Source organism: Schistocerca gregaria, chromosome 2, assembly GCF_023897955.1.
Source record: "Schistocerca gregaria isolate iqSchGreg1 chromosome 2, iqSchGreg1.2, whole genome shotgun sequence".
In the NCBI taxonomy this organism is placed as follows: Eukaryota; Metazoa; Arthropoda; class Insecta; order Orthoptera; family Acrididae; genus Schistocerca; species Schistocerca gregaria.
In genome coordinates, this window is record NC_064921.1 from 115,302,928 (window position 1) to 115,317,191 (window position 14,264).

Sequence of the window (14,264 nt, forward strand, 5' to 3'; positions counted from 1 at the left end):
TGATGACCTCAGAAGTTAACTCCCATAGAGCTGAGAGCCATTTGAACCATTTAACAAGGTGTGCAACGTATATACGAAACACAGGTTATACGCCATATGATTGGTAGTGTTCATAGCAGTTGACAAAAATATTATGCCTATCGAGTCGAAACTGAGTCTAACTGTGAAGTCATGTGGACGTTTGTAACAGTTCGATGTGAACTCAATTTAATAACTGGATGTTTTTGTGGTCCACACGATTCTCCCGTGACAGTTTTAAAATTATTCAAAGAAAGGCTACTTTCATTAGCTCGGAAATACCCAGTTCATGAAATATTAGCTGTACGCGGCTTTAACCTACCAAGTATTGACTGGGACGTTTATGGAACCATTGGGGGTGGTAGGGACAGGCAGTCTTGTGGAGTACTTTCGAACACCCTTGCCGAAAATAATCTTGAGCGACTAGTTCGGCAGTCCCCACCTCAAAGAAGTATTTTAGACCCTGTATCTTCAAACAGGCCTGACATCATTGGTCGGTGTCAGTGCAGAGACAGTGATCATAACGTCATCATAGTTACGATAGTTACTAAAGTTAATAAATCCATCAAGAATGTAAGAAGGGTTTTTTTTAGAATGAGAGCAGACACACCATTGTTGGCATCGCTCTTAGAAACAGTACAGACGACATTTAGTTTTAATACTTGTGCCGTAGAGGAATGACGAGCACAAATTGAACGGATTGTAAATCACTCCCTGGAGAAGTATGTTCCTGGTAAGTGGGTTGCGGAAAGAAAAGACCCAACGTGTTTTAATAACAAAATTCGGAAATTGCTGAGGAAGTGGAGACTGTTTGATTCTCGGCTCGAAAACGAACGCTCAAATGGCGACATTAGGAAGTAGATAGATATTCGTGCGTCTGTAAAGGATCGATGCGCAAAGCATTCAGCTACCAGCTAATTAGCAAAAGAGCAAGTCAAGGACCTGAGAAAATTATGGTATTACGTAAAGTTGCTAAGCGATCCTAAAACTTCTATCAAGTCACTCGCTGACCAGTCTGGTATGGCAACAGAAGACAGCAAAAGAGAGCCGGAGTTTTAAATCTGGCTTTTAAGAAATCATTCCCGCAGACGGATCGTACAGTTATAACGTCGTCAGACCATCGTGTTCACTCTCTTACAGGGGATGTAGCAACAGGAATCTCTGGTGTAGAAAAGCAAGTGAAAGTGTTGGTATCCCAATTCCGGTTTAAGGGAGTACTTCATGGCATCGGCCCCTTACGTAACCTGCTTTTATCGCGGATCTCTCGCCCAGTGCAAAGTCCCAAGCGACTGGAGAAAATCTCAGGTGATTCCTGAATATAAAAAGGGTTAAAGAAGAACCCGCAAAGTTACAAAACAATACCCTTAACATTGGTCTGATGCAGAATTCTTGAACATGTACTGAGTTCGAATACAGTAAATTTCCATGGGAAGGAAAAGCTTGTGTCTACAAATCGGCAGTCTCTTAGAAAGCATCGCTCGCACAAAATTTAGCTTCACCTTTTCTCACATGATGTACTGCAAACTAAGGATGAAGGGTGACAGGCAAATTCCATACACCCAGATTCCTACAAGGCGTTTGACGCGGTGCCCTACTGCAGAGTGTTAACAAAGCACGAGCATACGGAACAGGTTTCCACATATGTGAGTTAGCTGGAAGACTTTTTGAGTATAGCACCAGTTTGTTGTACTCTGCGGCGAGTATTCTTCAGAGACTAGGTTACAGTCGTAAGTGTCCCAGGAAAGTGTGATAGGATCGCTCTTATACTCTATACACGTACATGATCTAATTGACATTGTCGGCAGCGATCTTCGGCTCCTTATGATGGCGCTGTGGTTTATGTGTCATCGTTGAGGGACTGTAGAAGGATGAAAGATGATACAGAAAGATCTGTAGTTGATGTGCTGAATGCTAGCTTGTTCTAAATGCAGGACAATGTAAGGTAATGCAGGTGAATGGGAAAAATTGGCCCTTAATGTTCGAATGCAGCACTGCTTGGCGCAGCCACGTCGAATAAATGTCTCTGTGTGACGTTGCAGAGCGATACGAAACGGAACGAGCGCCCAAGGATGGTAGTAACACGATGATATTTTTAAAAAATATCGTGATTACAATTAATCGATATTTAAAAAAGTTCTTTATGGCACTCGATATATTGAGAAGAAAGTAGTGATGTATCGGTATATCGACGGAAAAGAGTCGACGTGCAGCCCTATAAAAGTATTGGCTGCACATTGAACACACCGCCGGTCTTAGAGCTGTATATTTAAGTATTGATTTATTATTATATATTCAGACATCAACACGCTAACAGTCTGCCTGTCCCTCTCAGAGCGAGTACCGAAAGGAAAACGATGCATATTCACACTTGGTGACAACGACTTTGCTATCAATGGTAACTGCACGTAAGTGGCACGTTAAAAGGCGTCAGAGGGTCCGTCGTTCGGTTCGTCACATATCGTATCTGACGGGTGCACTTCATGTCGACATCCCTTTTTTTTCATTTCTGTTAACACCAGCGACCTAGCAGCTGTAGTGACAAAATTGCATCGTGAAGTTAAATATTATAGCTTCTGTTGGTAGCTCCGAGCGCCGATTGCTTCAGCATTTCCCCTCACACGTCTCTGCCAATCACAAAGACCAACCTTCTCATTCAGATTTTTGTTCGTCACTTTCAGCAAATGTTTTTGAAGAATGGTGATGCGAAGAAATAGCACACTAGTTGCATTAAAATTGTTTTTTAACTTCACTGGTGTGCTACTTCCTCACATCGGAAATCATGGTATTCCGTTCATACCGCAACCCCAACTTCACATAGGATATTTTGTTATCCATTCGCACCACCACCTCCAAAGTGCAATCGAACTTCTTCTTTGTATCACTTCTATTTGCTTCACGCAGTCAAAGAGAAAGACTAGACGTGACTTATGCTCAAAAAGTAGTCACAAAGTGAAAGTAAAATTATGTTCTACTACAAATTCAAAAGAACAAGTTCAAATATTTACCGGAAATTGCGAAAAAATATAGCATAAAATAAAAATATGGGCCCTCGATATTATCATTTTTATATCGATATATCGTGGAAAAAATATCGCCGGTGTACATAAATATTTTTCCATAAAATATCGATATATAGATATTGTATGAACAGCCCTAGATGGTAGCAGACAAGAAATTGGCCTTATTGGGAGAATTTTAGAAATATGGTTCATGTGTTAAGGAGACCACGCTATTGCGACCCATTCTTGAATACTGATCGAGTGCACGGAATCCCACCAGGTCGAGTTAAAGTACGACATCGAAGTAATTCGTAGGCGAGCTGCTAGACTTCTTACTGATGTACGATACTGCAGTGCCTGTGTTATTCTGATGACAATGGAAAGTTCCTTTCAACAGGCATCGTAATTAAAATAACACAGGCACTTCAATATCGTATTTCTCTGCCGATTCCGGGCAGGCGACTTTCAAGTACAAAGTCTCACCTGTACGGGAATATACATAAGAGATGTACGCGTCCAGGTCGTGGACGCGTGGTTGACGACGTGTGAAAGTTTGGGTATGGCTCTGAGTCGTGCACGGATAGAAAAATTGTAAGGCGACCGCTCGCGTTAAGCGGAAAATCCGGGTTTGAGTCCCGATATGGTACCAATTTTTGAATGTCATTCCATTGTACAGCCGATGGATGTCATTACTCGCAGTTGAGAATATATTTAATGTGTTCTTACTGATAGGTTTGATCAATACGCGCATTTTACGGCGATACTTCAGGAACTCAGTTAGGGAATCCCTGGAGTGAAGACGATGTTCTTTTTTGCGGAACACTATTGAGAAAATTTAAAGAATCGGCATTTGAAGCTGATCGCAGAACGATTCTACTGCCGCAAAAGTACATTTCAAGCAAGGACCAGGACAACAGGATAACAGAAACTGGATATCGTAAAGAGGTATTATTTTTTCCTTCCTCTCTTTGTGAATGGAACAAGAAAGGAAATTATTGATAGTGTGACAAAGCACGCTCCATCACGTACCATACGGTGAGTTACGGAGTGTATATGTAGATTTGAATGATGTGAAACTGTCGGAAGTTTTCCACTAATTCCGTAAACGGATGCCATCCGTTTCTTTCTCTTTTATGACCATTAGCTTTCGTTTATTCGACCTACTTGTACAGTGTTACACGCAGCACGCTACCTTGCGAGACAAGGTGGGTCAGACCCGGTTAGTACCCGCGAGGCAGATTAACGACCTTGTCTGTTGAACTGTTCAGGCTGATTGTCGTTTTTAGACCATATCTCATACTCGTTAGGCGAATGATTGTCTGCTTCCTAATTTCCGCCCAAGAAAATATGATACACAAAGAGGTAAAATGCGATGACGCCTTTGGAACAAAGTTTACACAATTTACAGACAGGTGGCACGTGACCGCATGTCTTTCCCCCTGTAAACCGTTGGCATATGGACCTTGCTTTCGGACGTCAACGTTGAGCGTGTCGACTTCACCGCGCAGCTTAACCAGAGATGTAGATCAGAGCGGTTGACTTAGCTTTGTCACAGTAAGTCAAAGAGTAGCAATTGCATTGTGTTGAACAGTCTGGCAATGTGCTTGCCTTAAAAAGGATGAAAGTTGGCCTGCTGTGTAGTAGAGGCAGCATTATTCACAAAGGATTTTGTAATAATAAGTTTTGATGAAGGATACTGAGCAAATAGGATTAAATTAAAGAAAGAAAGACAAAAGGCAAATTTTAACGTAACCTAGTTTTTTATATTTGTAACTGCGCCGGCCGCGGTGGTCTTGCGGTTCTAGGCGCGCAGTCCAGAACGGTGCGACTGCTACGGTCGCAGGTTCGAATCCTGCCTCGGGCATGGATGTGTGTGATGTCCTTAGGTTAGTTAGGTTTAAGTAGTTCTAAGTTCTAGGGGACTAATGACCACAGCAGTTGAGTCCCATAGTGCTCAGAGCCATTTGAACCATTTTGAACTGCAAGGCTTCTCATGGTTAGAGCACTGCGTATGGTTCACGTTTGCTGTAGAAATTTTATATTGAGGTATGTGGTCTTGTCTTATAGTTGAAACAAGTGTCGAGGGAAGCAATTGTGCACAGGAGACATACTAAGAAATATTTTGCTAAAATGTCTAGGTCTGAGAACTTTTTGAAAAAAGTGTGATGTCGTTATGGCTTAATGAAACAGTTAAATTTAGCTTCTTTCTAATCATTTATCAGTCGTTAAGATTAGTTCTCAATTTTCATTTACTTTTATGACTCTGTTTGCACATTCGCGTTCCACATCTCGATTGGTGTACTGAGAAGCATTTACGGAAACTGTTAAGATGCCATCTTGCATTGCACATCGCAAGTCTGACAAAGGAAATTTGATTTATGACTGCCACACAGTTATTCCTAATAACAACAAGTTGCAGAGTAGATGAGCGTTCCGTGAACACAGGTAGGCAATTAAAATTAATGACGATCAAAGTTCATATCCACTGTAAGACACAGGGATTAGTAGTGCTTAATTGTGAAAATAATATCAGTATCACATTGGAGGCTTAATACTAGTATGGATTAATTTTTATATCGATCTGCTGTGCAATAACACTGTCATTTGTGGTTCAGTGATTATTTGTAAGAATAAAGATAAAGATTAGCAATATCTAGAGCCAACATTTTAAACTGAGTCATTTTGTTTTGCAGTAAATGTAAATTTCAATGAAAACGGATTGCTTTCTCGCAGACGAATTGTTTGATGTACCACCCAGTCTGTGTTTCGCATCGTGTCGCGTGAGCTCCAAGCATTTCCCTTAAAAAATAAATGTTCATATATTTCTGTTTCCTTGCACTGAGATTTACATTTTTCTATACCAAAAAAAAGTCTTATACAACTCTCAGATATCGGCTTAACAGTTACGAACACGAATTTTAAAAATATAGCATACATTCCTGTTCTATCATTAAAAATTTCTTTAACCTGGTCACATAACTTTTTAGAACATAAATACCACATGTTATGAGTTCAGAGTCGTAAGGTGACGAGTACTTCACAGGACTGTTGTTAATCGAATCCGTGCTCCTGCTTTGTAGAGAAACTTCTTATGTCCTCGGTGTAGTTCATGACAACTTCCTGTATATCGTCTTGTATGTCCATCTGTCATTAGCCGGTTGTATAATGATAAATGCACACTTTTGTTTTCACCCTATCCAAGTTAAATTAAAATAAGACGTCTCCCGGCCATCTGCTCGAAATTCACTTGTTCTTAAACTGAAGGCTACCAATATAAGGAATCACCCTCATTCAGCCAACGTCCTTGTCAGAGAGGGCTGAAGAGCGGAAATAGTTTCAGGAAAACCACTCATTGTGGGGGGGGGGGGGGGGAAATTAAATTTCGCCAGTATGACAGAATCAACAATGATAAACGGTATGATGTGTCCATAGAACATGTGGCCAATAGTGTCGTAATGATTTCTCCACTGTGAAAAGTTTCCGGGTTATTCCCTCATTTGTATCTCCAGGAAAGGACTGCAAAGAGGTGGTTACGAGGAAAAGATTCAATAAACAGCAAAAGGTTAACATTCTACGATGTCTCCAACATTAAACCTTTGCCATTAAAATGAAATTAGTTATCGTTTATCGAGTACAAAGCACATACACCGTAAAATGCAAACCAATTACACATCTCTGATCGTATACCATAATTCAGAATTTGTACCGAAATAATACTCTCTTATTTCTCAAAATACATTATGCAAGAATTCGAGCACGAAGGAAATGAGGCACTGCTGTCGTACATTAATTATTCTATTATATTTAAAAATACACATGACTTGCATATTTGACTTACTGATAAAACTACAAGTCAAGCAACAGTTCTCGATGACCAAAATTGATATCGATCCTACACAATGCAAACACAATGGACCTTCAAATTAAATATTTCCGCACATAAACTTTCTGCTTTACTTACTTAAATATATGTGGCTTGCATTTTGCCACTAGTGAATGAAATTACAGATTAGTAGACAAGCACAGTCTAATCTTTGTACCACACACAGAGATTATATTCATCAAAACACAAAAAAATGTTTCTATAACCGTGCAGAATACACATGAACATTACAGCTGATCTAACTTACACTCGTCGACGTGGATTGCTGAGGTAAACAACATTATTCAGACGTCGTTGGCATTGACGGGAACTTACTCTCCCAAAAAAGTAGCTTCAGTTAGTTCACAATTTATCTACACTTTATCTTAACGCTAGGAATGCATTTAGCACACCGATATGATCACAATATATGCCATCAACCCATACTTTTTGCTGATACGTAAAACAGTAATTGTCCTGTAAAACCCAGAGGTGTTGAAACATGTTTCTCCTAATATTACAATATTTCACAGCATAGTTTCAATCAACAAGCGCGGTGACCGAACGGTTCTAGGCGATTCAGTCCGGATTTTCTTAGCTTAGTTAGGTTTAAGTAGTTCAAAGTTCTAGGTGACTGATGACCCCAGATATTAAGTCCCATAGCGCTCAGAGCCATTTTTAACCATAGTTTCAATCAATGACTTAGCAAGGATCCGGCTCAATGGAGTAATTTCATCATTATTACCTAAGCACCTTATTAACTGAGCACCTCTCTTTTCTCCAGACAAACTTAACAGTCTCATATCCAACTTAGCATTCTGCATTTCAGTCTTTCATGTTATATTCCTCAGTCATTTTAAACTTGAAGCAATAACACATGCTGCTACAAATCCCTCTTCAGTAGAAACCAAGATTGTTCCATTAACAAACTAATTACTAGCTCCACTCTTGAAGCCAGTAAGATAACTAATTCATTCGGGTGATTCCAGAGGACATACACGTTATATGCTGGGAATTTACTGCAAACTGTCTTTCAACCCTGAATTTCATCTTCCTCATCGTAATCGTCCTCTTCAACATCATCATCATCATCTTCCTCATTGTAATCATCTGCATCGTCGTCACCACCATCACCATTATCATCAACAACAAAGACTAGTACTACAACTTCCTCATTGTAATCACCCTCTTCTGCTTCTAGTCGTTTCTACGATCAACATAATGTTTTCTTTTCCTTTAACATATTCATCTTCTTAAGTTTGGTCTGTCATCTTTCCCCTTCGGAACATCTGTCCCAGTCTCTGTATCGGTTGAGAAATGGGTCTGCTGGCGAGTTGAACGTCATGCACCTTGACTCTCCTCTTAACACATACTGTAACTTTAGGTGTTTTACCCTTCCATCTCTGTCTTGTTTTATCATTGACTCTGACCATGTTTCACCTCTGTCTTGTTCCACGACTACTGTCTTTTATTGTTTTGTGACGACCGTAAACAGGTCGTTTATAGTGAAAATATGCGCTTTATATGATACTTTACAATACAGATCTCGTAAAAATAGTTTCTTCCTTCTCTTCGAAAATCGTGTTCCTGCAGTTTGTTTGTCTTATATTAATTTATATTGTAGGTAGCCACAAGTTTTCTGTTTGTCTAATAACTTTATTATAGGATTAGTAGTTTTGGCCCTAGGCGCATCGTCAGATGGTAGTGTTGAATTTTTTCCAAGTTCTACATTCGTGCCTTCGTGAAAAGCCCTTCTTTACATATTTTAAGATAGTTGTCTGATCTTTACTGATTAATGAACGGAACTAAATACAAGATGGTGAATACATTAGTTAGTCCTTTAGATGTCTCATGAAGGCACAAATTTAAGACTTGCAAAGACGTCAACGCTACCATCTGACGATAGACTCAGGCCAGGAATTAGGGATGGAGCAATAAAATCTACAATAAATTCATTAAAAATTTTCTGGCAGGTTGCAGTATTTCCTGTAGAGTAATTTTTAAAACTAGCTGCAGTTATCTCTAATCAAAATGGATAAAATAATAACCTTTGTCTTTTGACTACTTTCAGACTGAGTGTATGTATTACATCAGGTATTTTGATTAAATAAGTATAGAAGCGCTTTGCACTATAGTTCCGATTGACCAATATTACAGAATTGCTTGAAAGTTCGATGTGCACTTCACCTATAATGCTTTTAGTATAAATGCAAGTTAAAATCAACATTAGTCCACTAATAACATAAATCAAAATATTAGTGTAGAACGTTGTGCTTTATATTTGCTCGTCCCCTCCCCTGAGATGGTATTTGCCGAGGTGAAACGTCACTGAAAGCCCTCTACAACCAACAAGGATGCCAGCATGACAGTTCGTTCCATGAACGACCAACAACATTTCACAGCTTCAGATACAACGCCCTATACATATGTTAGAAGCGGAGATACCATGTAGCACTTGGTGCATAGAATAATGTAGATGTGAAAATATTTGAGTGAGCACTGTGTCACACTCAAAGGGCAGATTTATATGATGGAATTAATTAAATTCTATCCCTAGTTGGCAGTAGTTCAGCCTGCCTATTTGTTAATGTGTTTGCCTGCTTAACGTAGTATTTTAGTCAATATATGTTTACAACAGTTATAAGCTCAATCATGTCAGTTTTGCTATACTGCGTGATTTAAGTCAAATGTGGCGAAATATGAGGTGTCTTTTGAGCAAGTTATTTCTGAGACACTTGTGTCTAGGTATGAAAAGAACATTGAGGTCAACACATCTGGATTCCACAGAGATGCTTTAAATACTAAACTAATGTGTTTGTGTGTGTGTGTGTGTGTGTGTGTGTGTGTGGAGAGTTGTTGATGACATATATTTGCAGACATTTTAGAGCAGAAACAATATTATGATACTTGACAAGCATGATAGTACAACATAGTTGAGCAAAATATTAAACTTGATGGAAGTGATGTTGTGACAGTTAATGTAAACATGAAAGTTTTGTATTGCTGACATATTTTTGCTGAAATTCTGGCATAGAAAGAATATTGTGACACTAGATGAGCGTCGGAGTATGACTAAGGTGCCTTGCAGCGTCTATAGCACAGAACTCGAACTTTGCAGTTTCTCTAGTGCTGCTGGACTCATAAATTCATGGTGCAACGAGTGGAGTGGGGGGGGGGGGGGAGTTTCGTGTCTGTTTGATTCTGACGTATTTTAAATGTATAAATACTGCAAGTCACGTCCTTTACAGAATTCTTCTGGTAAATACTTTTGAACACCGACAATTTTACACCGTCGGTCTGTAATGCTGAATCACCCATGCGCCATGTTCCAACTACCATTCCGCGTCCAAAGCCTGTGACTTCCCTTCGTGCTAACATGTTCACGTAATAAATCCTTTCCCATGAATCATTTGAGTTCAAATGACAGCTCCGTCAATGCACAGTCTTTTTATACCTTGTGTGCGCGGTGCTACCTCCATCTGTATATGAGCGTTTCTGCAACCCATGACTTTTTTCATATCAGTGTACATTAAGTTATTTCTGAAGCACTTTTCGCTTAAATGAGTAGTAACTCACGTAATGGGAAAGAGTAACCACTGGAAATAAAAACTCAGGTCAGAATACGACACGAAGAGTTTATTCTAACTACATCTTCGGTATTCTCAATTTTCAGTTAGCTGAATGTTGGTGAAAGAATATTTAACGCAATGTCTGCTAAAAGGCTTCATAATGCACCCTGTCACATGACGTTTACGTACGAGTAATTAAGATGAGGAGATGCATAACTGAAAGTGGAACTTAATTTAATTCTTTAATAACACTCTCGACACTCAGAGTCTCTTAGTGCTAGTAGAGGCTCGTTGGCTAACAGTTACCTCTGAGCAATATAGTAATACAATCAAGAATTGCATGAAAAACTTGAGCAACAACGACAAAGATTTTAAGTACGTAACAGATACGAAGACGCATAGTACCTTTTGTGTGAGAACAGTTTATTTTCTATACTATGCCGTAGTAGTGTAACATCTTTAGAGAGACATTGCTTCACTCCTCCTTGGATAACGTACTTAGTAACATAGTAATTTACAAAGCTAAAATTCGAAGAAATAACAGCGTATTGCTTACGCTTTCAGGATCAAAATGTAAAAGGTCGTGCAGCATCAGAACGTCATGGATAGGGCACTGGCCTATGTCCCATGGCGTCACTTATATGAATAAGGTGTGCCAGAATCCCCAAACACATTAAATCTAATTAGGATCTGCAGTAGGTTTTAGCTATTTATAGACAATACACTTTTCAAAACAACATGAGCTGAAGGTATACTTGTAAAAGGCCTGGAGACACTGTAAGATTTCAGCGACATTACCTCATGGTCAGACAATGATTCCGAAATTAGATACTTGTTTGTTAGGCGAATCCAGGTGCAAATGTAGACTCTGATCATTATGTAATAAGGATGAAATTTGGTCTGAAGTTTAAGAGATTTGCTCTGTTGAAAAACTGAGGAAACTGAATGTGTGACTTGGCTGGAGTGGTCTCTATTCTGTGGATCAATAGCAGAGGTTTTCATATAATTTTCCATTACAACGCTTTTCATGGCATTCGAACTGTGTGGTGTAAAGGTGAAACATTAGAGCACAATATATTCTATTAAAATGGCATTGCAAAAACAAAAAACGGTTTGAATAACCAGATAACCTGTAGTTGAGTTTCGTTTTCAATTTCAGATCGATCTCAGTTACACGATCTAACAAAGTCACTTTAAAGTGCACCACTTTAAAATAACTACAAGATCGAAGGTAGAAAGTCAAGAGCTATTCAGAAATAAAACATCCTAAAATGGAAAAATTAAGACTTTCAACTGTTTCAAGGTATACTTCTGATTCCCTTTCCAAGGAGTGAATAACTAATAACAATGTCGAGAGTTAATGTATGTATTTCACTGAATCCCTGCAGCTTTTCCAATTTATCTCCTCGTACTGCAGAGCACATGAGCTACTTGAGGTGGCCACTATGGAAAACGAGTGCTCGTAGAACAGTGAAACTTTATGAAACGACGTGTAAAAGAGAAATATATAATAAACCATTAGAATCAAAACATTTAAATTTCCAGATGAGAGGGTAACATCTGTTACCATGTTTATGTTCGAGGCTACAATTTGCCGACCATCTGCATCCGTGACAGCCTGGAGCCTTGCTAGGAATTGGTCTATTGCTGCCCGAAACATCTCCGTTGGGATGGAATGTTCAGTCATCGTGACACACCTAGTGCACTGCCTGAAGATCACTTATATGGTTTAGCATTCTCAGTCATAGCAAGTGTAGCTTCTTCAACAATTTGTGGCGCAGTTGGCGGTGGGCCTCTCACAGGAGCGACAGCCTAATCACTAATTAATTTCTACTTCCGTATCACGTTCTTCAACCTCAGTACTATAAGAGGACCTTCCTTTAACGCGGCGATACTAAGATCAGCAGTATTATTGTTTTTGTTTTGATAAAACGACTTTACCGGTAAAGTTCCCCTCATCTTGATGTTGACTGTCTGTGTAATGCACTCAGATGATTGTGCTTCAACCACACATTGCTGTAGGAGAACAAGAGCTTAACGACAGTTCGCGGCAATATTACGACTAACAAGGCAAATTGTGCAGCACGCAGTCCGAACGTCATTGATGAGTTAGGTACCAATACGGTACTGGCTCAATTAGCAAAATTTTCGTTGTAACCGCCCTGTATATCCCCGCATCTGCTTCCTAGTGTATTGTCTCGGCTAACTTCTTTTTTTTTTATCAAGATTGTTATCTGAAGGCCTTGCAGTTATTTGCACATACACGCCAGTAAATTGCAATAGAAACTTCGAGAGAGTCACTTCCTGTTCTTCTCCATTTTAATCCTTCTCCTCATAACCGTTATTAATTCTTTACAGTTTTATTGCGGTTCTTACATTTATCAATTTCGTACTTTCGCTTATGCTGTATAGCATTTTTGTTTTACTTATCTTTACAATATTAGATCTTAGGTCAATGCAAACAACCATAAACTTCACAGCTAAAACTACAACGTCAGAGCGTAGTATAATTCAGTTAGTCACAAAAAGCATCCATATTTCTAACCACTTCGATAAGGTAACATTTTAATGTTTAGTCTGTGTTGATCCATTGTGGAAATGGAGCAGCGGCTGCACAAGTATTTACCAATGAAATCCGCCAACAGCTGTGCAACTAAGATGATATTTTGGCATTCAGTTATGCCATCTTCAAGCCCCATATGCTTTTTTCGAAAGTAAACGATGTTGACGTACTGGATCATATGTTCCTGGATGTCGTGAATTCTAAACTGTATCGCAAGTACTTCCTTCGAAGACTGGATTACATTTAAGACTATCGTTTGTTTTTGATGGGTACAAATGGGACCTGAAAATGGCATAATGGAATGCCGAAACTGGCAGTTAAAATAAAATAAAATAGCATCTCAGTTGCACAGCTATTGGTGAATTTCGTTGTTAAATAAGTCATTATGTTTGGGCTGTGGATGAACGGTTATAAACTATTGTGAAAGCTCCTTCCAACAGTTACCTGCGTTTAAGTCATGACCAGTTTCATGACATTGTGTTGCTTGTACTAAATTCAGACGACGCAATGGTATAGGAATATCAAACTTAATTTTGAAACCAGTAATGTTGAAAAGCTGCATGAATTGTTCTTAAGTTGACATAAACCACAATTTATGCATAGTAGAAGCAGCAGCCATATGAGTTTTGAGTCCTTGTTTTAACTATTGTCAACTGGCTGCCATGAGCTCAACTAACGGGTTGTTCTGATGGTTTGGCCTTTTCTCATAGACGTTAAATAAAAAAATGCCTTCATTCCACAAGGTAAAGAAAAAAATATTTGGAGAGAAGTTCCAGATCGAAGGAGGAGATTTTTCATAATTGGCCGTGTGTGTCTGTGTGTGTGTGTGTGTGTGTGTGTGTGTGTGTGTGTGTGTGTGTGTGTGTGTGTGTGTGTGTGGCGTGTACTGAATTGAAAAAAAACGGCAAACACTCTTGAGAATCATGATTATAATGTATTATGTCCTAGAATTTATGAATTCCAGTGTGAAAATGTTCTGTCAGTTAACACTGAGTAAAGTAAGGAGACGGATTATGAAAGACAAAAATTAACTTTCTGGAGTGCCCAGCTTCACTATGTCGGCAAATACTGACTTGTAACGTACAAAATTGTTGACAAAAAATAGAAACTAAAGTTATTATCAACAGCATCGTTTTTGTGGGCAATAATTTCTGGCGAGATTTTTTTTAGGAATGATTTTTATTTTCTACTGCAGTTGCAAAATATTATAAGAAATATACAATTAATCTCTGGTGGTATGTTTCGTCTAAGGT

At 39.0% G+C, this 14,264-nt stretch overlaps 1 protein-coding gene across 31 annotated transcripts in view; it reads right to left on the reverse strand.

Moving 5' to 3' along the window:
• Positions 1–14,264, reverse strand: part of LOC126336460 (uncharacterized) — a 231,731-nt gene that overhangs the window by 76,272 nt on the left and 141,195 nt on the right. The window lies entirely within an intron of this gene.